Source organism: Pelmatolapia mariae, linkage group LG3_W, assembly GCF_036321145.2.
Source record: "Pelmatolapia mariae isolate MD_Pm_ZW linkage group LG3_W, Pm_UMD_F_2, whole genome shotgun sequence".
Classification (NCBI taxonomy): Eukaryota; Metazoa; Chordata; class Actinopteri; order Cichliformes; family Cichlidae; genus Pelmatolapia; species Pelmatolapia mariae.
The window spans coordinates 43,796,557-43,820,239 of NC_086229.1; the positions used below are offsets into that span (position 1 = coordinate 43,796,557).

The following is a 23,683-nucleotide window of genomic DNA, read 5'->3' on the forward strand; positions in this document are numbered from 1 at the left end:
CATCTGTTACCAGTATGAGTGTGAGAGATATGCTAAAATCCAGTGGCACCAAGGTATTATACAATAAAATAATGTGATTAAGACATGAATAAAAGAAATTCTTCTGCAAAAGTCATTTATAACGTGCAGATGTTTCATGTCTTTTTATTCACAGTCTCATCACTGACTGGTTAGTGGCTACTCAAGTGTGCTTCAAGTCCAGCGCATTGTAAGGTGTTAGGTTGTGTGGTCTAAGGATCTGGGTTAAGACTCCAGGCTCCTCACACATGTGGGTTGAAATCCTATTGCTGCAATAAGAGTTTAACCAGGGCAGTCAGATGCTATTGTATCCAAAAACACTCAGGCAAGTATTAAACATGTTTTTCTACAACAGTAAGAGCATTACTGAATGTTCTGGGCTTCTATTTTGTGCTGCACGTTTTCAAGTTTTGCTGTCTAGATTTTTGTGATGAGGTTCTTACTCGCAATGGTAGCATGACCGAGCGGTCTAAGGTGCTGGATTAAGGCTCCAGTCTCTTCGGAGGCGTGGGTTCGAATCCCACTGCTGCCATAGTGTTCAAGCGGCAGAGTTCTCTTTCTGTTTCTTCCATGCCTTTCCAATAAATTGTAAGGGCTGCAGTGGAAATCAAATCTGTTATAGAATGTCTGTCAAGTCCAAACATGCAGGAAACTCATCAAGAGCAATTCTTTCAAACCACATTAGTCAGGTGCTGTAAAGTCATTTACAACTTGCATGTATTTCGTGTCTTTTTATTCACGGTCTCATCACTGACTGGTTAGTGGACTTCCCCGCATGCCACTCAAGTGTGTTTCAACTCCAGTCCACTCCCTTGTAAAATGCTTTTGACCAGAACCTGCAACCGCTGGAGAATTGATTAAGGTGCTGCTATGTTGGTCTCACCAAGGCTGCAGAGTGACAAGACTGTCCTTGATTTCATGACAGTGGAGCAGTCCCGTATGGTCTAGCGGGTAGAATTCCTGGTTCTCACCCAGGAGCACGGCAGTGACAGTGGCACGCTGCCTAACCAGTCCCATATGGTCTAGCGGTTAGGATTCCTGGTTTTCACCCAGGTGGCCCGGGTTCAACTCCCGGTATGGGAATATGCCTTTAATGTGGTCAAAAGCCAATGTGTTCTTTGTGTTAATCCCACACTGGATTAAATGGGGAAAGTTGTTGGCTGAAGTCAAACATCAGGTTAGGCAACAAACTTCTGGCTAAGCACATGGTATAAAACAGCTAACTGTTCAGATCAGGACTATACCGTTTTCAGTGACGAGGATGTACACAAGCAGGCCTGCTAGTTTGAGCGGGGAGTCAAGGTGGGTGTTTATGTGAAAATCAAATGACCATCTTTGAACCAAGGGAGGGTGCATTAAGGGTACGTCTTTCGCCATCTTACAATGCTGTGATTGCAACCATTCCTTGACTCTCTGTGAATGGTAATCCTGCCTGTTGATCAGTGGTATTGACAAGCTGCATATCGACAATGATGAAGCTGAGCCAAGAGCCCATTGTTAATCAGGGTTGATGAACAGATTTTAAGCAGGGCAGGCAGATGTTTTTGTATCCAAAAAGTATTAAACATGTTTTTCTACAACAGTAAGAGCATCACTGAATGTTCTGGGCTTCTGGTTTGTGTTGCACTTTTTCAATTTTTCCTGTCTAGATTTTTGCGATGAGGTTCTTGCTCCCAATGGTAGCATGACCGAGCGGTCTAAGGTGCTGGATTTAGGCTCCAGTCTCTTCGGGGGCGTGGGTTCGAATCCCACTGCTGCCATGGTCTTCAGGTTCTTTTCGTGTTTGTCCCATGCCTTACCAATAAAATGTAACGGCGACAGTGGAAATCAAATCTGTTAGGGAATGTCTGTCAAGTACAATCAAGCAGGAATCTCATCAAAAGCACTTCTTCCAAACCGCATTAGTCAGGGCGCTGTTAAGTGTTGTGGAAGTTTTCCATTCAATAAAGCCCGCAGACAAGCGGTAGCTAACATTCTTTAATAAAAACAAGAACAGAAATCAAGCTTGGTAAGGGAATGCATCATGGCGAGGCAGACGATGGGCAGAGTCCCTAACTGAGTCTAGCATGGCCTTCGGTGAAATACCTCTTACAGGAACAAAAGGCAGTACACAGCTGTTTTCACACCTTTGGTACCCCCCACCCCCAAAGAAAGTTTCACACTCCCTTGCTACTTCTTACAGTGGAGAAAGAGACAAAAGACTCTTCCCCCCACTCTGGGTCCTTTGTGTGTGAATGCTTCCCTCCAACTTCCTGAGATACCATCTGTTACCAGTATGAGTGTGAGAGACATGCTAAAATCCAGTGGCACCAAGGTATTATACAATAAAATAATGTGATTAAGACATGAATAAAAGAAATTCTTCTGCAAAAGTCATTTATAACGTGCAGATGTTTCATGTCTTTTTATTCACAGTCTCATCACTGACTGGTTAGTGGCTACTCAAGTGTGCTTCAAGTCCAGCGCATTGTAAGGTGTTAGGTTGTGTGGTCTAAGGATCTGGGTTAAGACTCCAGGCTCCTCACACATGTGGGTTGAAATCCTATTGCTGCAATAAGAGTTTAACCAGGGCAGTCAGATGCTATTGTATCCAAAAACACTCAGGCAAGTATTAAACATGTTTTTCTACAACAGTAAGAGCATTACTGAATGTTCTGGGCTTCTATTTTGTGCTGCACGTTTTCAAGTTTTGCTGTCTAGATTTTTGTGATGAGGTTCTTACTCGCAATGGTAGCATGACCGAGCGGTCTAAGGTGCTGGATTAAGGCTCCAGTCTCTTCGGAGGCGTGGGTTCGAATCCCACTGCTGCCATAGTGTTCAAGCGGCAGAGTTCTCTCTATTTCTTCCATGCCTTTCCAATAAATTGTAAGGGCTGCAGTGGAAATCAAATCTGTTATAGAATGTCTGTCAAGTCCAAACATGCAGGAAACTCATCAAGAGCAATTCTTTCAAACCACATTAGTCAGGTGCTGTAAAGTCATTTACAACTTGCATGTATTTCGTGTCTTTTTATTCACGGTCTCATCACTGACTGGTTAGTGGACTTCCCCGCATGCCACTCAAGTGTGTTTCAACTCCAGTCCACTCCCTTGTAAAATGCTTTTGACCAGAACCTGCAACCGCTGGAGAATTGATTAAGGTGCTGCTATGTTGGTCTCACCAAGGCTGCAGAGTGACAAGACTGTCCTTGATTTCATGACAGTGGAGCAGTCCCGTATGGTCTAGCGGGTAGAATTCCTGGTTCTCACCCAGGAGCACGGCAGTGACAGTGGCACGCTGCCTAACCAGTCCCATATGGTCTAGCGGTTAGGATTCCTGGTTTTCACCCAGGCGGCCTGGGTTCAACTCCCGGTATGGGAATATGCCTTTAATGTGGTCAAAAGCCAATGTGTTCTTTGTGTTAATCCCACACTGGATTAAATGGGGAAAGTTGTTGGCTCAAGTCAAACATCAGGTTAGGCAACAAACTTCTGGCTAAGCACATGGTATAAAACAGCTAACTGTTCAGATCAGGACTATACCGTTTTCAGTGACGAGGATGTACACAAGCAGGCCTGCTAGTTTGAGCGGGGAGTCAAGGTGGGTGTTTATGTGAAAATCAAATGACCATCTTTGAACCAAGGGAGGGTGCATTAAGGGTACGTCTTTCGCCATCTTACAATGCTGTGATTGCAACCATTCCTTGACTCTCTGTGAATGGTAATCCTGCCTGTTGATCAGTGGTATTGACAAGCTGCATATCGACAATGATGAAGCTGAGCCAAGAGCCCATTGTTAATCAGGGTTGATGAACAGATTTTAAGCAGGGCAGGCAGATGTTTTTGTATCCAAAAAGTATTAAACATGTTTTTCTACAACAGTAAGAGCATCACTGAATGTTCTGGGCTTCTGGTTTGTGTTGCACTTTTTCAATTTTTCCTGTCTAGATTTTTGCGATGAGGTTCTTGCTCCCAATGGTAGCATGACCGAGCGGTCTAAGGTGCTGGATTTAGGCTCCAGTCTCTTCGGGGGCGTGGGTTCGAATCCCACTGCTGCCATGGTCTTCAGGTTCTTTTCGTGTTTGTCCCATGCCTTACCAATAAAATGTAACGGCGACAGTGGAAATCAAATCTGTTAGGGAATGTCTGTCAAGTACAATCAAGCAGGAATCTCATCAAAAGCACTTCTTCCAAACCGCATTAGTCAGGGCGCTGTTAAGTGTTGTGGAAGTTTTCCATTCAATAAAGCCCGCAGACAAGCGGTGAGCGGTAGCTAACATTCTTTAATAAAAACAAGAACAGAAATCAAGCTTGGTAAGGGAATGCATCATGGCGAGGCAGACGATGGGCAGAGTCCCTAACTGAGTCTAGCATGGCCTTCGGTGAAATACCTCTTACAGGAACAAAAGGCAGTACACAGCTGTTTTCACACCTTTGGTACCCCCCACCCCCAAAGAAAGTTTCACACTCCCTTGCTACTTCTTACAGTGGAGAAAGAGACAAAAGACTCTTCCCCCCACTCTGGGTCCTTTGTGTGTGAATGCTTCCCTCCAACTTCCTGAGATACCATCTGTTACCAGTATGAGTGTGAGAGACATGCTAAAATCCAGTGGCACCAAGGTATTATACAATAAAATAATGTGATTAAGACATGAATAAAAGAAATTCTTCTGCAAAAGTCATTTATAACGTGCAGATGTTTCATGTCTTTTTATTCACAGTCTCATCACTGACTGGTTAGTGGCTACTCAAGTGTGCTTCAAGTCCAGCGCATTGTAAGGTGTTAGGTTGTGTGGTCTAAGGATCTGGGTTAAGACTCCAGGCTCCTCACACATGTGGGTTGAAATCCTATTGCTGCAATAAGAGTTTAACCAGGGCAGTCAGATGCTATTGTATCCAAAAACACTCAGGCAAGTATTAAACATGTTTTTCTACAACAGTAAGAGCATTACTGAATGTTCTGGGCTTCTGGTTTGTGTTGCACTTTTTCAATTTTTCCTGTCTAGATTTTTGCGATGAGGTTCTTGCTCCCAATGGTAGCATGACCGAGCGGTCTAAGGTGCTGGATTTAGGCTCCAGTCTCTTCGGGGGCGTGGGTTCGAATCCCACTGCTGCCATGGTCTTCAGGTTCTTTTCGTGTTTGTCCCATGCCTTACCAATAAAATGTAACGGCGACAGTGGAAATCAAATCTGTTAGGGAATGTCTGTCAAGTACAATCAAGCAGGAATCTCATCAAAAGCACTTCTTCCAAACCGCATTAGTCAGGGCGCTGTTAAGTGTTGTGGAAGTTTTCCATTCAATAAAGCCCGCAGACAAGCGGTGAGCGGTAGCTAACATTCTTTAATAAAAACAAGAACAGAAATCAAGCTTGGTAAGGGAATGCATCATGGCGAGGCAGACGATGGGCAGAGTCCCTAACTGAGTCTAGCATGGCCTTCGGTGAAATACCTCTTACAGGAACAAAAGGCAGTACACAGCTGTTTTCACACCTTTGGTACCCCCCACCCCCAAAGAAAGTTTCACACTCCCTTGCTACTTCTTACAGTGGAGAAAGAGACAAAAGACTCTTCCCCCCACTCTGGGTCCTTTGTGTGTGAATGCTTCCCTCCAACTTCCTGAGATACCATCTGTTACCAGTATGAGTGTGAGAGACATGCTAAAATCCAGTGGCACCAAGGTATTATACAATAAAATAATGTGATTAAGACATGAATAAAAGAAATTCTTCTGCAAAAGTCATTTATAACGTGCAGATGTTTCATGTCTTTTTATTCACAGTCTCATCACTGACTGGTTAGTGGCTACTCAAGTGTGCTTCAAGTCCAGCGCATTGTAAGGTGTTAGGTTGTGTGGTCTAAGGATCTGGGTTAAGACTCCAGGCTCCTCACACATGTGGGTTGAAATCCTATTGCTGCAATAAGAGTTTAACCAGGGCAGTCAGATGCTATTGTATCCAAAAACACTCAGGCAAGTATTAAACATGTTTTTCTACAACAGTAAGAGCATTACTGAATGTTCTGGGCTTCTATTTTGTGCTGCACGTTTTCAAGTTTTGCTGTCTAGATTTTTGTGATGAGGTTCTTACTCGCAATGGTAGCATGACCGAGCGGTCTAAGGTGCTGGATTAAGGCTTCAGTCTCTTCGGAGGCGTGGGTTCGAATCCCACTGCTGCCATAGTGTTCAAGCGGCAGAGTTCTCTCTATTTCTTCCATGCCTTTCCAATAAATTGTAAGGGCTGCAGTGGAAATCAAATCTGTTATAGAATGTCTGTCAAGTCCAAACATGCAGGAAACTCATCAAGAGCAATTCTTTCAAACCACAATAGTCAGGTGCTGTAAAGTCATTTACAACTTGCATGTATTTCGTGTCTTTTTATTCACGGTCTCATCACTGACTGGTTAGCGGACTTCCCTGCCTTCCACTCAAGTGTGTTTCAACTCCAGTCCACTCCCTTGTAAAATGCTTTTGACCAGAACCTGCAACCGCTGGAGAATTGATTAAGGTGCTGCTATGTTGGTCTCACCAAGGCTGCAGAGTGACAAGACTGTCCTTGATTTCATGACAGTGGAGCAGTCCCGTATGGTCTAGCGGGTAGAATTCCTGGTTCTCACCCAGGAGCACGGCAGTGACAGTGGCACGCTGCCTAACCAGTCCCATATGGTCTAGCGGTTAGGATTCCTGGTTTTCACCCAGGCGGCCCGGGTTCAACTCCCGGTATGGGAATATGCCTTTAATGTGGTCAAAAGCCAATGTGTTCTTTGTGTTAATCCCACACTGGATTAAATGGGGAAAGTTGTTGGCTGAAGTCAAACATCAGGTTAGGCAACAAACTTCTGGCTAAGCACATGGTATAAAACAGCTAACTGTTCAGATCAGGACTATACCGTTTTCAGTGACGAGGATGTACACAAGCAGGCCTGCTAGTTTGAGCGGGGAGTCAAGGTGGGTGTTTATGTGAAAATCAAATGACCATCTTTGAACCAAGGGAGGGTGCATTAAGGGTACGTCTTTCGCCATCTTACAATGCTGTGATTGCAACCATTCCTTGACTCTCTGTGAATGGTAATCCTGCCTGTTGATCAGTGGTATTGACAAGCTGCATATCGACAATGATGAAGCTGAGCCAAGAGCCCATTGTTAATCAGGGTTGATGAACAGATTTTAAGCAGGGCAGGCAGATGTTTTTGTATCCAAAAAGTATTAAACATGTTTTTCTACAACAGTAAGAGCATCACTGAATGTTCTGGGCTTCTGGTTTGTGTTGCACTTTTTCAATTTTTCCTGTCTAGATTTGTGCTATGAGGTTCTTGCTCCCAATGGTAGCATGACCGAGCGGTCTAAGGTGCTGGATTTAGGCTCCAGTCTCTTCGGGGGCGTGGGTTCGAATCCCACTGCTGCCATAGTGTTCAAGTTCTTTTCGTGTTTGTCCCATGCCTTACCAATAAAATGTAACGGCGACAGTGGAAATCAAATCTGTTAGGGAATGTCTGTCAAGTACAATCAAGCAGGAATCTCATCAAAAGCACTTCTTCCAAACCGCATTAGTCAGGGCGCTGTTAAGTGTTGTGGAAGTTTTCCATTCAATAAAGCCCGCAGACAAGCGGTGAGCGGTAGCTAACATTCTTTAATAAAAACAAGAACAGAAATCAAGCTTGGTAAGGGAATGCATCATGGCGAGGCAGACGATGGGCAGAGTCCCTAACTGAGTCTAGCATGGCCTTCGGTGAAATACCTCTTACAGGAACAAAAGGCAGTACACAGCTGTTTTCACACCTTTGGTACCCCCCACCCCCAAAGAAAGTTTCACACTCCCTTGCTACTTCTTACAGTGGAGAAAGAGACAAAAGACTCTTCCCCCCACTCTGGGTCCTTTGTGTGTGAATGCTTCCCTCCAACTTCCTGAGATACCATCTGTTACCAGTATGAGTGTGAGAGACATGCTAAAATCCAGTGGCACCAAGGTATTATACAATAAAATAATGTGATTAAGACATGAATAAAAGAAATTCTTCTGCAAAAGTCATTTATAACGTGCAGATGTTTCATGTCTTTTTATTCACAGTCTCATCACTGACTGGTTAGTGGCTACTCAAGTGTGCTTCAAGTCCAGCGCATTGTAAGGTGTTAGGTTGTGTGGTCTAAGGATCTGGGTTAAGACTCCAGGCTCCTCACACATGTGGGTTGAAATCCTATTGCTGCAATAAGAGTTTAACCAGGGCAGTCAGATGCTATTGTATCCAAAAACACTCAGGCAAGTATTAAACATGTTTTTCTACAACAGTAAGAGCATTACTGAATGTTCTGGGCTTCTATTTTGTGCTGCACGTTTTCAAGTTTTGCTGTCTAGATTTTTGTGATGAGGTTCTTACTCGCAATGGTAGCATGACCGAGCGGTCTAAGGTGCTGGATTAAGGCTCCAGTCTCTTCGGAGGCGTGGGTTCGAATCCCACTGCTGCCATAGTGTTCAAGCGGCAGAGTTCTCTTTCTATTTCTTCCATGCCTTTCCAATAAATTGTAAGGGCTGCAGTGGAAATCAAATCTGTTATAGAATGTCTGTCAAGTCCAAACATGCAGGAAACTCATCAAGAGCAATTCTTTCAAACCACAATAGTCAGGTGCTGTAAAGTCATTTACAACTTGCATGTATTTCGTGTCTTTTTATTCACGGTCTCATCACTGACTGGTTAGTGGACTTCCCTGCATGCCACTCAAGTGTGTTTCAACTCCAGTCCACTCCCTTGTAAAATGCTTTTGACCAGAACCTGCAACCGCTGGAGAATTGATTAAGGTGCTGCTATGTTGGTCTCACCAAGGCTGCAGAGTGACAAGACTGTCCTTGATTTCATGACAGTGGAGCAGTCCCGTATGGTCTAGCGGGTAGAATTCCTGGTTCTCACCCAGGAGCACGGCAGTGACAGTGGCACGCTGCCTAACCAGTCCCATATGGTCTAGCGGTTAGGATTCCTGGTTTTCACCCAGGCGGCCTGGGTTCAACTCCCGGTATGGGAATATGCCTTTAATGTGGTCAAAAGCCAATGTGTTCTTTGTGTTAATCCCACACTGGATTAAATGGGGAAAGTTGTTGGCTGAAGTCAAACATCAGGTTAGGCAACAAACTTCTGGCTAAGCACATGGTATAAAACAGCTAACTGTTCAGATCAGGACTATACCGTTTTCAGTGACGAGGATGTACACAAGCAGGCCTGCTAGTTTGAGCGGGGAGTCAAGGTGGGTGTTTATGTGAAAATCAAATGACCATCTTTGAACCAAGGGAGGGTGCATTAAGGGTACGTCTTTCGCCATCTTACAATGCTGTGATTGCAACCATTCCTTGACTCTCTGTGAATGGTAATCCTGCCTGTTGATCAGTGGTATTGACAAGCTGCATATCGACAATGATGAAGCTGAGCCAAGAGCCCATTGTTAATCAGGGTTGATGAACAGATTTTAAGCAGGGCAGGCAGATGTTTTTGTATCCAAAAAGTATTAAACATGTTTTTCTACAACAGTAAGAGCATCACTGAATGTTCTGGGCTTCTGGTTTGTGTTGCACTTTTTCAATTTTTCCTGTCTAGATTTTTGCGATGAGGTTCTTGCTCCCAATGGTAGCATGACCGAGCGGTCTAAGGTGCTGGATTTAGGCTCCAGTCTCTTCGGGGGCGTGGGTTCGAATCCCACTGCTGCCATGGTCTTCAGGTTCTTTTCGTGTTTGTCCCATGCCTTACCAATAAAATGTAACGGCGACAGTGGAAATCAAATCTGTTAGGGAATGTCTGTCAAGTACAATCAAGCAGGAATCTCATCAAAAGCACTTCTTCCAAACCGCATTAGTCAGGGCGCTGTTAAGTGTTGTGGAAGTTTTCCATTCAATAAAGCCCGCAGACAAGCGGTGAGCGGTAGCTAACATTCTTTAATAAAAACAAGAACAGAAATCAAGCTTGGTAAGGGAATGCATCATGGCGAGGCAGACGATGGGCAGAGTCCCTAACTGAGTCTAGCATGGCCTTCGGTGAAATACCTCTTACAGGAACAAAAGGCAGTACACAGCTGTTTTCACACCTTTGGTACCCCCCACCCCCAAAGAAAGTTTCACACTCCCTTGCTACTTCTTACAGTGGAGAAAGAGACAAAAGACTCTTCCCCCCACTCTGGGTCCTTTGTGTGTGAATGCTTCCCTCCAACTTCCTGAGATACCATCTGTTACCAGTATGAGTGTGAGAGACATGCTAAAATCCAGTGGCACCAAGGTATTATACAATAAAATAATGTGATTAAGACATGAATAAAAGAAATTCTTCTGCAAAAGTCATTTATAACGTGCAGATGTTTCATGTCTTTTTATTCACAGTCTCATCACTGACTGGTTAGTGGCTACTCAAGTGTGCTTCAAGTCCAGCGCATTGTAAGGTGTTAGGTTGTGTGGTCTAAGGATCTGGGTTAAGACTCCAGGCTCCTCACACATGTGGGTTGAAATCCTATTGCTGCAATAAGAGTTTAACCAGGGCAGTCAGATGCTATTGTATCCAAAAACACTCAGGCAAGTATTAAACATGTTTTTCTACAACAGTAAGAGCATTACTGAATGTTCTGGGCTTCTATTTTGTGCTGCACGTTTTCAAGTTTTGCTGTCTAGATTTTTGTGATGAGGTTCTTACTCGCAATGGTAGCATGACCGAGCGGTCTAAGGTGCTGGATTAAGGCTCCAGTCTCTTCGGAGGCGTGGGTTCGAATCCCACTGCTGCCATAGTGTTCAAGCGGCAGAGTTCTCTTTCTGTTTCTTCCATGCCTTTCCAATAAATTGTAAGGGCTGCAGTGGAAATCAAATCTGTTATAGAATGTCTGTCAAGTCCAAACATGCAGGAAACTCATCAAGAGCAATTCTTTCAAACCACATTAGTCAGGTGCTGTAAAGTCATTTACAACTTGCATGTATTTCGTGTCTTTTTATTCACGGTCTCATCACTGACTGGTTAGTGGACTTCCCCGCATGCCACTCAAGTGTGTTTCAACTCCAGTCCACTCCCTTGTAAAATGCTTTTGACCAGAACCTGCAACCGCTGGAGAATTGATTAAGGTGCTGCTATGTTGGTCTCACCAAGGCTGCAGAGTGACAAGACTGTCCTTGATTTCATGACAGTGGAGCAGTCCCGTATGGTCTAGCGGGTAGAATTCCTGGTTCTCACCCAGGAGCACGGCAGTGACAGTGGCACGCTGCCTAACCAGTCCCATATGGTCTAGCGGTTAGGATTCCTGGTTTTCACCCAGGCGACCCAGGTTCAACTCCCGGTATGGGAATATGCCTTTAATGTGGTCAAAAGCCAATGTGTTCTTTGTGTTAATCCCACACTGGATTAAATGGGGAAAGTTGTTGGCTGAAGTCAAACATCAGGTTAGGCAACAAACTTCTGGCTAAGCACATGGTATAAAACAGCTAACTGTTCAGACCAGGACTATACCGTTTTCAGTGACGAGGATGTACACAAGCAGGCCTGCTAGTTTGAGCGGGGAGTCAAGGTGGGTGTTTATGTGAAAATCAAATGACCATCTTTGAACCAAGGGAGGGTGCATTAAGGGTACGTCTTTCGCCATCTTACAATGCTGTGATTGCAACCATCCCTTGACTCTCTGTGAATGGTAATCCTGCCTGTTGATCAGTGGTATTGACAAGCTGCATATCGACAATGATGAAGCTGAGCCAAGAGCCCATTGTTAATCAGGGTTGATGAACAGATTTTAAGCAGGGCAGGCAGATGTTTTTGTATCCAAAAAGTATTAAACATGTTTTTCTACAACAGTAAGAGCATCACTGAATGTTCTGGGCTTCTGGTTTGTGTTGCACTTTTTCAATTTTTCCTGTCTAGATTTTTGCGATGAGGTTCTTGCTCCCAATGGTAGCATGACCGAGCGGTCTAAGGTGCTGGATTTAGGCTCCAGTCTCTTCGGGGGCGTGGGTTCGAATCCCACTGCTGCCATGGTCTTCAGGTTCTTTTCGTGTTTGTCCCATGTCTTACCAATAAAATGTAACGGCGACAGTGGAAATCAAATCTGTTAGGGAATGTCTGTCAAGTACAATCAAGCAGGAATCTCATCAAAAGCACTTCTTCCAAACCGCATTAGTCAGGGCGCTGTTAAGTGTTGTGGAAGTTTTCCATTCAATAAAGCCCGCAGACAAGCGGTGAGCGGTAGCTAACATTCTTTAATAAAAACAAGAACAGAAATCAAGCTTGGTAAGGGAATGCATCATGGCGAGGCAGACGATGGGCAGAGTCCCTAACTGAGTCTAGCATGGCCTTCGGTGAAATACCTCTTACAGGAACAAAAGGCAGTACACAGCTGTTTTCACACCTTTGGTACCCCCCACCCCCAAAGAAAGTTTCACACTCCCTTGCTACTTCTTACAGTGGAGAAAGAGACAAAAGACTCTTCCCCCCACTCTGGGTCCTTTGTGTGTGAATGCTTCCCTCCAACTTCCTGAGATACCATCTGTTACCAGTATGAGTGTGAGAGACATGCTAAAATCCAGTGGCACCAAGGTATTATACAATAAAATAATGTGATTAAGACATGAATAAAAGAAATTCTTCTGCAAAAGTCATTTATAACGTGCAGATGTTTCATGTCTTTTTATTCACAGTCTCATCACTGACTGGTTAGTGGCTACTCAAGTGTGCTTCAAGTCCAGCGCATTGTAAGGTGTTAGGTTGTGTGGTCTAAGGATCTGGGTTAAGACTCCAGGCTCCTCACACATGTGGGTTGAAATCCTATTGCTGCAATAAGAGTTTAACCAGGGCAGTCAGATGCTATTGTATCCAAAAACACTCAGGCAAGTATTAAACATGTTTTTCTACAACAGTAAGAGCATTACTGAATGTTCTGGGCTTCTATTTTGTGCTGCACGTTTTCAAGTTTTGCTGTCTAGATTTTTGTGATGAGGTTCTTACTCGCAATGGTAGCATGACCGAGCGGTCTAAGGTGCTGGATTAAGGCTCCAGTCTCTTCGGAGGCGTGGGTTCGAATCCCACTGCTGCCATAGTGTTCAAGCGGCAGAGTTCTCTCTATTTCTTCCATGCCTTTCCAATAAATTGTAAGGGCTGCAGTGGAAATCAAATCTGTTATAGAATGTCTGTCAAGTCCAAACATGCAGGAAACTCATCAAGAGCAATTCTTTCAAACCACATTAGTCAGGTGCTGTAAAGTCATTTACAACTTGCATGTATTTCGTGTCTTTTTATTCACGGTCTCATCACTGACTGGTTAGTGGACTTCCCCGCATGCCACTCAAGTGTGTTTCAACTCCAGTCCACTCCCTTGTAAAATGCTTTTGACCAGAACCTGCAACCGCTGGAGAATTGATTAAGGTGCTGCTATGTTGGTCTCACCAAGGCTGCAGAGTGACAAGACTGTCCTTGATTTCATGACAGTGGAGCAGTCCCGTATGGTCTAGCGGGTAGAATTCCTGGTTCTCACCCAGGAGCACGGCAGTGACAGTGGCACGCTGCCTAACCAGTCCCATATGGTCTAGCGGTTAGGATTCCTGGTTTTCACCCAGGCGGCCCGGGTTCAACTCCCGGTATGGGAATATGCCTTTAATGTGGTCAAAAGCCAATGTGTTCTTTGTGTTAATCCCACACTGGATTAAATGGGGAAAGTTGTTGGCTGAAGTCAAACATCAGGTTAGGCAACAAACTTCTGGCTAAGCACATGGTATAAAACAGCTAACTGTTCAGACCAGGACTATACCGTTTTCAGTGACGAGGATGTACACAAGCAGGCCTGCTAGTTTGAGCGGGGAGTCAAGGTGGGTGTTTATGTGAAAATCAAATGACCATCTTTGAACCAAGGGAGGGTGCATTAAGGGTACGTCTTTCGCCATCTTACAATGCTGTGATTGCAACCATTCCTTGACTCTCTGTGAATGGTAATCCTGCCTGTTGATCAGTGGTATTGACAAGCTGCATATCGACAATGATGAAGCTGAGCCAAGAGCCCATTGTTAATCAGGGTTGATGAACAGATTTTAAGCAGGGCAGGCAGATGTTTTTGTATCCAAAAAGTATTAAACATGTTTTTCTACAACAGTAAGAGCATCACTGAATGTTCTGGGCTTCTGGTTTGTGTTGCACTTTTTCAATTTTTCCTGTCTAGATTTTTGCGATGAGGTTCTTGCTCCCAATGGTAGCATGACCGAGCGGTCTAAGGTGCTGGATTTAGGCTCCAGTCTCTTCGGGGGCGTGGGTTCGAATCCCACTGCTGCCATGGTCTTCAGGTTCTTTTCGTGTTTGTCCCATGCCTTACCAATAAAATGTAACGGCGACAGTGGAAATCAAATCTGTTAGGGAATGTCTGTCAAGTACAATCAAGCAGGAATCTCATCAAAAGCACTTCTTCCAAACCGCATTAGTCAGGGCGCTGTTAAGTGTTGTGGAAGTTTTCCATTCAATAAAGCCCGCAGACAAGCGGTAGCTAACATTCTTTAATAAAAACAAGAACAGAAATCAAGCTTGGTAAGGGAATGCATCATGGCGAGGCAGACGATGGGCAGAGTCCCTAACTGAGTCTAGCATGGCCTTCGGTGAAATACCTCTTACAGGAACAAAAGGCAGTACACAGCTGTTTTCACACCTTTGGTACCCCCCACCCCCAAAGAAAGTTTCACACTCCCTTGCTACTTCTTACAGTGGAGAAAGAGACAAAAGACTCTTCCCCCCACTCTGGGTCCTTTGTGTGTGAATGCTTCCCTCCAACTTCCTGAGATACCATCTGTTACCAGTATGAGTGTGAGAGACATGCTAAAATCCAGTGGCACCAAGGTATTATACAATAAAATAATGTGATTAAGACATGAATAAAAGAAATTCTTCTGCAAAAGTCATTTATAACGTGCAGATGTTTCATGTCTTTTTATTCACAGTCTCATCACTGACTGGTTAGTGGCTACTCAAGTGTGCTTCAAGTCCAGCGCATTGTAAGGTGTTAGGTTGTGTGGTCTAAGGATCTGGGTTAAGACTCCAGGCTCCTCACACATGTGGGTTGAAATCCTATTGCTGCAATAAGAGTTTAACCAGGGCAGTCAGATGCTATTGTATCCAAAAACACTCAGGCAAGTATTAAACATGTTTTTCTACAACAGTAAGAGCATTACTGAATGTTCTGGGCTTCTATTTTGTGCTGCACGTTTTCAAGTTTTGCTGTCTAGATTTTTGTGATGAGGTTCTTACTCGCAATGGTAGCATGACCGAGCGGTCTAAGGTGCTGGATTAAGGCTCCAGTCTCTTTGGAGGCGTGGGTTCGAATCCCACTGCTGCCATAGTGTTCAAGCGGCAGAGTTCTCTCTATTTCTTCCATGCCTTTCCAATAAATTGTAAGGGCTGCAGTGGAAATCAAATCTGTTATAGAATGTCTGTCAAGTCCAAACATGCAGGAAACTCATCAAGAGCAATTCTTTCAAACCACATTAGTCAGGTGCTGTAAAGTCATTTACAACTTGCATGTATTTCGTGTCTTTTTATTCACGGTCTCATCACTGACTGGTTAGTGGACTTCCCCGCATGCCACTCAAGTGTGTTTCAACTCCAGTCCACTCCCTTGTAAAATGCTTTTGACCAGAACCTGCAACCGCTGGAGAATTGATTAAGGTGCTGCTATGTTGGTCTCACCAAGGCTGCAGAGTGACAAGACTGTCCTTGATTTCATGACAGTGGAGCAGTCCCGTATGGTCTAGCGGGTAGAATTCCTGGTTCTCACCCAGGAGCACGGCAGTGACAGTGGCACGCTGCCTAACCAGTCCCATATGGTCTAGCGGTTAGGATTCCTGGTTTTCACCCAGGCGGCCCGGGTTCAACTCCCGGTATGGGAATATGCCTTTAATGTGGTCAAAAGCCAATGTGTTCTTTGTGTTAATCCCACACTGGATTAAATGGGGAAAGTTGTTGGCTCAAGTCAAACATCAGGTTAGGCAACAAACTTCTGGCTAAGCACATGGTATAAAACAGCTAACTGTTCAGATCAGGACTATACCGTTTTCAGTGACGAGGATGTACACAAGCAGGCCTGCTAGTTTGAGCGGGGAGTCAAGGTGGGTGTTTATGTGAAAATCAAATGACCATCTTTGAACCAAGGGAGGGTGCATTAAGGGTACGTCTTTCGCCATCTTACAATGCTGTGATTGCAACCATTCCTTGACTCTCTGTGAATGGTAATCCTGCCTGTTGATCAGTGGTATTGACAAGCTGCATATCGACAATGATGAAGCTGAGCCAAGAGCCCATTGTTAATCAGGGTTGATGAACAGATTTTAAGCAGGGCAGGCAGATGTTTTTGTATCCAAAAAGTATTAAACATGTTTTTCTACAACAGTAAGAGCATCACTGAATGTTCTGGGCTTCTGGTTTGTGTTGCACTTTTTCAATTTTTCCTGTCTAGATTTTTGCGATGAGGTTCTTGCTCCCAATGGTAGCATGACCGAGCGGTCTAAGGTGCTGGATTTAGGCTCCAGTCTCTTCGGGGGCGTGGGTTCGAATCCCACTGCTGCCATGGTCTTCAGGTTCTTTTCGTGTTTGTCCCATGCCTTACCAATAAAATGTAACGGCGACAGTGGAAATCAAATCTGTTAGGGAATGTCTGTCAAGTACAATCAAGCAGGAATCTCATCAAAAGCACTTCTTCCAAACCGCATTAGTCAGGGCGCTGTTAAGTGTTGTGGAAGTTTTCCATTCAATAAAGCCCGCAGACAAGCGGTAGCTAACATTCTTTAATAAAAACAAGAACAGAAATCAAGCTTGGTAAGGGAATGCATCATGGCGAGGCAGACGATGGGCAGAGTCCCTAACTGAGTCTAGCATGGCCTTCGGTGAAATACCTCTTACAGGAACAAAAGGCAGTACACAGCTGTTTTCACACCTTTGGTACCCCCCACCCCCAAAGAAAGTTTCACACTCCCTTGCTACTTCTTACAGTGGAGAAAGAGACAAAAGACTCTTCCCCCCACTCTGGGTCCTTTGTGTGTGAATGCTTCCCTCCAACTTCCTGAGATACCATCTGTTACCAGTATGAGTGTGAGAGACATGCTAAAATCCAGTGGCACCAAGGTATTATACAATAAAATAATGTGATTAAGACATGAATAAAAGAAATTCTTCTGCAAAAGTCATTTATAACGTGCAGATGTTTCATGTCTTTTTATTCACAGTCTCATCACTGACTGGTTAGTGGCTACTCAAGTGTGCTTCAAGTCCAGCGCATTGTAAGGTGTTAGGTTGTGTGGTCTAAGGATCTGGGTTAAGACTCCAGGCTCCTCACACATGTGGGTTGAAATCCTATTGCTGCAATAAGAGTTTAACCAGGGCAGTCAGATGCTATTGTATCCAAAAACACTCAGGCAAGTATTAAACATGTTTTTCTACAACAGTAAGAGCATTACTGAATGTTCTGGGCTTCTATTTTGTGCTGCACGTTTTCAAGTTTTGCTGTCTAGATTTTTGTGATGAGGTTCTTACTCGCAATGGTAGCATGACCGAGCGGTCTAAGGTGCTGGATTAAGGCTCCAGTCTCTTTGGAGGCGTGGGTTCGAATCCCACTGCTGCCATAGTGTTCAAGCGGCAGAGTTCTCTCTATTTCTTCCATGCCTTTCCAATAAATTGTAAGGGCTGCAGTGGAAATCAAATCTGTTATAGAATGTCTGTCAAGTCCAAACATGCAGGAAACTCATCAAGAGCAATTCTTTCAAACCACATTAGTCAGGTGCTGTAAAGTCATTTACAACTTGCATGTATTTCGTGTCTTTTTATTCACGGTCTCATCACTGACTGGTTAGTGGACTTCCCCGCATGCCACTCAAGTGTGTTTCAACTCCAGTCCACTCCCTTGTAAAATGCTTTTGACCAGAACCTGCAACCGCTGGAGAATTGATTAAGGTGCTGCTATGTTGGTCTCACCAAGGCTGCAGAGTGACAAGACTGTCCTTGATTTCATGACAGTGGAGCAGTCCCGTATGGTCTAGCGGGTAGAATTCCTGGTTCTCACCCAGGAGCACGGCAGTGACAGTGGCACGCTGCCTAACCAGTCCCATATGGTCTAGCGGTTAGGATTCCTGGTTTTCACCCAGGCGGCCCGGGTTCAACTCCCGGTATGGGAATATGCCTTTAATGTGGTCAAAAGCCAATGTGTTCTTTGTGTTAATCCCACACTGGATTAAATGGGGAAAGTTGTTGGCTCAAGTCAAACATCAGGTTAGGCAACAAACTTCTGGCTAAGCACATGGTATAAAACAGCTAACTGTTCAGATCAGGACTATACAGTTTTCAGTGACGAGGATGTACACAAGCAGGCCTGCTAGTTTGAGCGGGGAGTCAAGGTGGGTGTTTATGTGAAAATCAAATGACCATCTTTGAACCAAGGGAGGGTGCATTAAGGGTACGTCTTTCGCCATCTTACAATGCAGTGATTGCAACCATTCCTTGACTCTCTGTGAATGGTAATCCTGCCTGTTGATCGGTGATATTGACAAGCTGCATATCGACAATGATGATGCTGAGCCAAGAGCCCATTGGTAATCAGGGTTGATGTACACTTTGGGATGTTATGCACATGTACTGTCTATAAAGTTGGGGAGACTTGTTCCACTTTGTATTGCACCTTTTCAAGCTCTAATATTTTGCTGCTGTATCGGTAGTGTGGTTGTGTGGTCTAAGTATCTGGGTTAAGACTCTAGGCTCCTCACACATGTGGGTTGAAATCCCATTACTACAATAAGATTTTAACCAGGGCAGGCAGATGTTTTTGTATCCAAAAAGTATTAAACATGTTTTTCTACAACAGTAAGAGCATTACTGAATGTTCCGGGCTTCTAGTTTGTCACTCACTGACTGGTTAGTTGACCACTGCAGCCCTTACAATTTATTGGTACCCAGTTTTTATCACACAGACGAAGGTCCACAGTCACTAATGCTACGTTCACACTGCAGGTCTTAATGCTCAATTCCGATTTTTTGATCAAGTCCGATTTTTTTGTCTGCTTGTTCACACTACAAATAAAATGCGACAGCAAACGCTCTCTAGTGTTAATGCTCAAAGCGGCCCGCATGCGCAAAAGAAGATGTCACACACAACGCGCTCTGTTTAGACCCAGACCAAAGAATATTGTTTGACTGATGGCCCTTAATATAAAGACTTCGGACTTCACGTTTCCCAATTTTTGCTTTAAGTTATTTTGTTATTTACATAATAACGTAAATAACCTAATAATGATCCTTATCGCTGTTTTTAGAGAGGAGCGGTGCATCAAAGGATAGTTGCAGATTTCTGTCAGAATCTGCAGATTATACAGTATAAATAAAATGTTCACGTTTCTCCAACGTTGTCTTCCCAACAGTTTCACTAACATCTACACTGGACGGCCAGGAAGCGTTCGCGATGTCTTCTTGAGCGCTTCTCCAGCGCTGATAATTGGCGTCTGTCTTGTGTCAGTGACGTAAAAGACGGTTTTTATGCGACCTGACTGTTTAAACAGCAGTCGCTTTCTAAAACATCGGATATGTATCGGATTCAGTACCACATACGAAAGTGACCCAGATCGGATTTGAAAATATCGGATTTGTGCCGTTCACACTGTCATACCGTGATCGGATATGGGCCGCATAGGGTAAAAAAAAATCGGATTTGATGCGCTTTCGCCTGCAGTGTGAACGTAGCCAAAGATGCTCTCTGCTAAGTCTGGACACCCCTGCACCTCCTGAAGCTCCATTGTTCCACTGAAGAAAAAGCACCCCAGACCATTATGGTGGCACCACCATAATGCTCTGGCACATAGAAAACATCTCAGGTGGGGTCTTCTTGTTATGCCAGTAATGTTGGAAACCATCAGGACCATCAAGGTTAAAGTTTTTTCTCATCAGAGAATAAAACTTTCTTCCACCTTTCGATGATCCACGTTTGGTGCTCTCTTGCGAAGTCCAAACGGTCAGTTCTGTGGTATTCAAGGAGACAAGGCCTTTGAATAGTTTTTTTTGTATTTGAAGCCCTTCAGTCTCAGATTCCGTCTGATGGTTATCAGACGGAATCTGGTAACGGCCTTAATTTGGGTTGATGATTGTCCAGTGTCTTTATGGACAGCCAATTCAGTGCTGGTGACTTTTTTTTTCTTTTGCCTTCCAATTGACAAACCCTCAGGATCATTTAAGACATTTGTTAAAGAAATTCCAAATGACTGTCTTACTGCGTCCCACCTCAGCTGCATTGGTATGCTGCGAGAGACCCTGTTTTTGCAGTTCAACAACCCATCCCCATTCAAAAAGGGAAAGTTTTTTTTGCTTTTGCCATTAGAACAGTTTGACTACCTGACAGAAAATGACAATGAATCCATATTTTTGTACAAATTTGGCTTTTTAAAGGCATGTGATCTTAAACTATTATAGCCTATGAAGGCTATAATAAGGTGTTTGCCATATTAAACGAATTTCAGTTTATGGAAAATTAAAAATGGGAGAGGTGATGCCTTCTGGGAAAAACTTAATACACATAATGCACTAGAGTGACTACTTGTCTTCCCTTTTGAAAATATTGTGGATGTTTTTACCCTGACCGTCTGCATTCCCCAGTTTTTCCCTTGCTTTTCATCGCAGTTTTGTTTTACTATGAGTACAAAAATGATAATAGTTTTAAAAAGCCTCAGACAAGAAAAACCTGTCACTGTGCATTTCAGGATTCATACAAGTGTGTCATACATTTTTTGTTCCGTAACCCCATCAACTTTTTTTCTATATATTTGAATTATGCATGTGAAGTGGCTCAGGTCTGTTCCTGGCCTCGTTTTCAGTATAACGTACATTTATAAATAAGATCCCAAGCATGGGAACATCTCAGGATCCCCCAAGAAGATGTGGAACACATAATTTGGCTTGAGGACTTCTGGAGTTGCTATACCTTGTTATCTGAGGCATATAATGAGAAGTACCAAGTCTACTTTAGAGGACATATTTTTGTTTTGTTTTTTGTTTTTTTCGGTTCAAAGGCTTGACAGTCGCCAATAGATGTGATTCTGAAGCAACTGTGTGATGCTCTCATGTCAATATGGATCAAAATCTCTGAGGAATGTTTCTGGCACCTCTGTGAAATTCTACCATGAGTAAGGTAGTTATAAGGGGGAAAAAAAGACTCATTTAAATAGTAGTAAGCAGAGGTGTGGACTCGAGTCACATGACTTGGACTCGAGTCAGACTCGAGTCATTAATTTTATGACTTTAGACTTGACTTGAAAAAAGGTTGTAAGACTTGTGACTTGACTTGGACTTTTACACCAGTGACTTGGGACTTGAATTGGACTTGAACCTGTTTACTTGAAAAGACTTGATATTTTACCCAAATCTAAAATTTAACATACATATTATATAAAAAGTGTGGATCATTAATTCACTTTATTCATTCATTCATTCTTACCACACTCGGTATGTATGTGAGCATGAGCTGTGGCACAGCCAATCAAATTAACCAGATTTTAAAAAAACAAAAACAAAAACTCAGGGAAGAGAGTTTCTCTCCGTCTCCTCCCCATCATTAACCCCGTAGATTTAACCCAGTTTAGACTGACAAATATTTATTTTACCATCACATCACAATTCAAAATCACTGTGTTTAATCTGCAATTAGTGTATGGTCGTGTTTAACTTTTGCATGTCTGAGCCAGCGAAATATTTTTTGGTTAGAAAATCTGGCCCACCTTAGTGTGTAATTGAGTAGTCCTGCTATACATGGCCTTTTTCTTCTGTCATTTATGTCAATACATCAAATAAAATACTTTGATCTTATGTTATTAGCTGTTGTTTATTTGCAAAGGTCAGTTATTCTTAACAGGGATGCTTAACATTGCTTATTAGAACTGTATGCAGTTTTGAGAAAAGTGTTTTAATAAATAATTTTTATATTTTTTTTATTTATATTTTTTATTGTCTGAAAACTATGAGGGTTTAAGTGTTAATATTTATTTAGGATTATTAGGATCAACTTAAAGTCAAATGCAATTCATGAATGGCTGTAATGGAATTTCTGACATGAGTCTAATATGCTTACCTCTATCAGATTTGAAGAATACCAGATGAAAAAGAGGATCACAAATGAACCTCAACAGCCTTCCATATCACAGTTTATGGACACTTGTGCCGGACAGTACAGCATGACTCATCCACAGCAGAAAGCTATCACGAATGCATTATTAAGTGACTTGATTATTGGTGGCAACCTGCCCCTTTCTATTGTGGAAAACAAGAATTTTCGACACTTTCTGACGGTAGTTGACAGAAAATACAGCCCGGTATGTCGCAGAACAATTATATCAAAAACAGAGAACCTCGCTGCTGAGAAACGTTCAATGTTAAAAACTCAGTTGAGCGAGACTGATCATGTTTCAGTCACTGTGGACATTTGGTCAGACCGAAGGATGAGGGGTTTCCTTGGTATCACTGTGCACTGGATACAGAAAGAGACAGAGAGGATGCAGCTAAAATCCAAACTGCTGGCCTTTGACCGCTTCAAAGGATTACACACTGGTGAAACAATCTGTGAGAAATTTGAAGCTATATGTGACGAATACAACATCAAAGATAAACTAGACTATATTATTAGTGATCATGCTGCCAATATGCGGAAAGCATTCACTGTGTGCTTCCCCACTGAGCAAGGTGAGGAACATGATGATGATGGTGATCATCTTGACGACCCAGAGCTCTGGCACGACTTAACCTTGGAAGATCAGGAAACAGTAGGTGCTGCTATGGCAAAGACACAGCGCCTGCAGTGTTTTGCGCACACGCTTCAGCTGGTGGTGAGAGATGGTTTGTCAGAGACCAAAGTGGCATCTCCTTCACTTTCAAATTCATCTAAGCTCAGCTCTCTACTGCACACAAGCACAACATTCAAAGATGTGTTTGAAGCTGAATTTGGTGAACAGAAAGGGATCCCTGCTGCTGCAATCACAAGATGGAATTCAACACTGAGACAAGTAAAGGCAGTTCTCCAATGTGAACATCTAAAACTCTGTGCTGTTCTTGAAATGGCTGGGCACAAGGAGTTATTATTCACAACACGAGAGTGGAACCTGTTAAAGGAGATGGTGGACATCTTGAAGCCTTTTGGAGAAGCAACAGATTTGACACAAGGTGAGAAAATAGTCACGATCAGTGCTGTTGTTCCACCCGTGCTCTCCCTCAATCACCACCTTGAGAAACTGAAGCCTCAAGTCCGTTTCCTGAATGGTCTGGTCAGGAGCCTCCAAGCATCTTTGAACAAAAGATTTCTTGGAATCTTTATCAGTGTGCGAATGGCTAGAGCAGAAGATGGGATCACTGCCCCCTTTTCAGATCCAGTGTACCTTAAAGCAGCTGCTTTGGATCCAGCATTTTCTCTGTTGTGGGTGGAACACCATGTGTTGGGCAGTTGTGACATAAAGACAGAGGTGACACAAAAAGTTAAAGGTAAAGATTGAATATAGTGTATATTTTTTCTGTATTTTTGTCTAAAATTGTAATAAAGGCTCTTTTGCTGTTGTTAATTTGTTTTGCCAGATCTGATCCTGCAAGATGCGGCAGATCCTGCAAAGTCAGAGCAACCTGTGACTCCTCGTGAGGAACACCAAGAGGCCTGTGAAGATGGAGGACTCTTTGCTGCTTACTGTAAGAGGCAGAAGAAGGATGTGGGG

General features: G+C 43.5%; 24 non-coding genes across 24 annotated transcripts; all 24 read left to right on the plus strand.

Moving 5' to 3' along the window:
- Positions 1–468: 468 nt before the first annotated feature.
- Positions 469–550, plus strand: trnal-aag (transfer RNA leucine (anticodon AAG)). Its single transcript has one exon. It is a non-coding gene; the product is annotated as a tRNA-Leu (tRNA).
- Positions 551–1,029: 479 nt separating this feature from the next.
- trnae-uuc (transfer RNA glutamic acid (anticodon UUC)) lies at positions 1,030–1,101 on the plus strand. Its single transcript has one exon. It is a non-coding gene; the product is annotated as a tRNA-Glu (tRNA).
- A 595-nt stretch (positions 1,102–1,696) lies between these two features.
- trnal-uag (transfer RNA leucine (anticodon UAG)) lies at positions 1,697–1,778 on the plus strand. Its single transcript has one exon. It is a non-coding gene; the product is annotated as a tRNA-Leu (tRNA).
- Positions 1,779–2,747: 969 nt separating this feature from the next.
- trnal-aag (transfer RNA leucine (anticodon AAG)) lies at positions 2,748–2,829 on the plus strand. Its single transcript has one exon. It is a non-coding gene; the product is annotated as a tRNA-Leu (tRNA).
- A 477-nt stretch (positions 2,830–3,306) lies between these two features.
- trnae-uuc (transfer RNA glutamic acid (anticodon UUC)) lies at positions 3,307–3,378 on the plus strand. The gene has a single exon. It is a non-coding gene; the product is annotated as a tRNA-Glu (tRNA).
- A 595-nt stretch (positions 3,379–3,973) lies between these two features.
- Positions 3,974–4,055, plus strand: trnal-uag (transfer RNA leucine (anticodon UAG)). Its single transcript has one exon. It is a non-coding gene; the product is annotated as a tRNA-Leu (tRNA).
- Positions 4,056–5,031: 976 nt separating this feature from the next.
- On the plus strand, positions 5,032–5,113 carry trnal-uag (transfer RNA leucine (anticodon UAG)). Its single transcript has one exon. It is a non-coding gene; the product is annotated as a tRNA-Leu (tRNA).
- A 976-nt stretch (positions 5,114–6,089) lies between these two features.
- On the plus strand, positions 6,090–6,171 carry trnal-aag (transfer RNA leucine (anticodon AAG)). Its single transcript has one exon. It is a non-coding gene; the product is annotated as a tRNA-Leu (tRNA).
- A 477-nt stretch (positions 6,172–6,648) lies between these two features.
- Positions 6,649–6,720, plus strand: trnae-uuc (transfer RNA glutamic acid (anticodon UUC)). Its single transcript has one exon. It is a non-coding gene; the product is annotated as a tRNA-Glu (tRNA).
- A 595-nt stretch (positions 6,721–7,315) lies between these two features.
- On the plus strand, positions 7,316–7,397 carry trnal-uag (transfer RNA leucine (anticodon UAG)). Its single transcript has one exon. It is a non-coding gene; the product is annotated as a tRNA-Leu (tRNA).
- Positions 7,398–8,373: 976 nt separating this feature from the next.
- trnal-aag (transfer RNA leucine (anticodon AAG)) lies at positions 8,374–8,455 on the plus strand. Its single transcript has one exon. It is a non-coding gene; the product is annotated as a tRNA-Leu (tRNA).
- A 479-nt stretch (positions 8,456–8,934) lies between these two features.
- On the plus strand, positions 8,935–9,006 carry trnae-uuc (transfer RNA glutamic acid (anticodon UUC)). Its single transcript has one exon. It is a non-coding gene; the product is annotated as a tRNA-Glu (tRNA).
- A 595-nt stretch (positions 9,007–9,601) lies between these two features.
- Positions 9,602–9,683, plus strand: trnal-uag (transfer RNA leucine (anticodon UAG)). The gene has a single exon. It is a non-coding gene; the product is annotated as a tRNA-Leu (tRNA).
- A 976-nt stretch (positions 9,684–10,659) lies between these two features.
- On the plus strand, positions 10,660–10,741 carry trnal-aag (transfer RNA leucine (anticodon AAG)). Its single transcript has one exon. It is a non-coding gene; the product is annotated as a tRNA-Leu (tRNA).
- A 479-nt stretch (positions 10,742–11,220) lies between these two features.
- trnae-uuc (transfer RNA glutamic acid (anticodon UUC)) lies at positions 11,221–11,292 on the plus strand. Its single transcript has one exon. It is a non-coding gene; the product is annotated as a tRNA-Glu (tRNA).
- A 595-nt stretch (positions 11,293–11,887) lies between these two features.
- Positions 11,888–11,969, plus strand: trnal-uag (transfer RNA leucine (anticodon UAG)). The gene has a single exon. It is a non-coding gene; the product is annotated as a tRNA-Leu (tRNA).
- Positions 11,970–12,945: 976 nt separating this feature from the next.
- On the plus strand, positions 12,946–13,027 carry trnal-aag (transfer RNA leucine (anticodon AAG)). The gene has a single exon. It is a non-coding gene; the product is annotated as a tRNA-Leu (tRNA).
- Positions 13,028–13,504: 477 nt separating this feature from the next.
- trnae-uuc (transfer RNA glutamic acid (anticodon UUC)) lies at positions 13,505–13,576 on the plus strand. The gene has a single exon. It is a non-coding gene; the product is annotated as a tRNA-Glu (tRNA).
- A 595-nt stretch (positions 13,577–14,171) lies between these two features.
- Positions 14,172–14,253, plus strand: trnal-uag (transfer RNA leucine (anticodon UAG)). Its single transcript has one exon. It is a non-coding gene; the product is annotated as a tRNA-Leu (tRNA).
- A 969-nt stretch (positions 14,254–15,222) lies between these two features.
- On the plus strand, positions 15,223–15,304 carry trnal-aag (transfer RNA leucine (anticodon AAG)). Its single transcript has one exon. It is a non-coding gene; the product is annotated as a tRNA-Leu (tRNA).
- A 477-nt stretch (positions 15,305–15,781) lies between these two features.
- On the plus strand, positions 15,782–15,853 carry trnae-uuc (transfer RNA glutamic acid (anticodon UUC)). The gene has a single exon. It is a non-coding gene; the product is annotated as a tRNA-Glu (tRNA).
- A 595-nt stretch (positions 15,854–16,448) lies between these two features.
- Positions 16,449–16,530, plus strand: trnal-uag (transfer RNA leucine (anticodon UAG)). The gene has a single exon. It is a non-coding gene; the product is annotated as a tRNA-Leu (tRNA).
- Positions 16,531–17,499: 969 nt separating this feature from the next.
- Positions 17,500–17,581, plus strand: trnal-aag (transfer RNA leucine (anticodon AAG)). The gene has a single exon. It is a non-coding gene; the product is annotated as a tRNA-Leu (tRNA).
- Positions 17,582–18,058: 477 nt separating this feature from the next.
- trnae-uuc (transfer RNA glutamic acid (anticodon UUC)) lies at positions 18,059–18,130 on the plus strand. Its single transcript has one exon. It is a non-coding gene; the product is annotated as a tRNA-Glu (tRNA).
- The last annotated feature ends 5,553 nt before the right edge of the window (positions 18,131–23,683 follow it).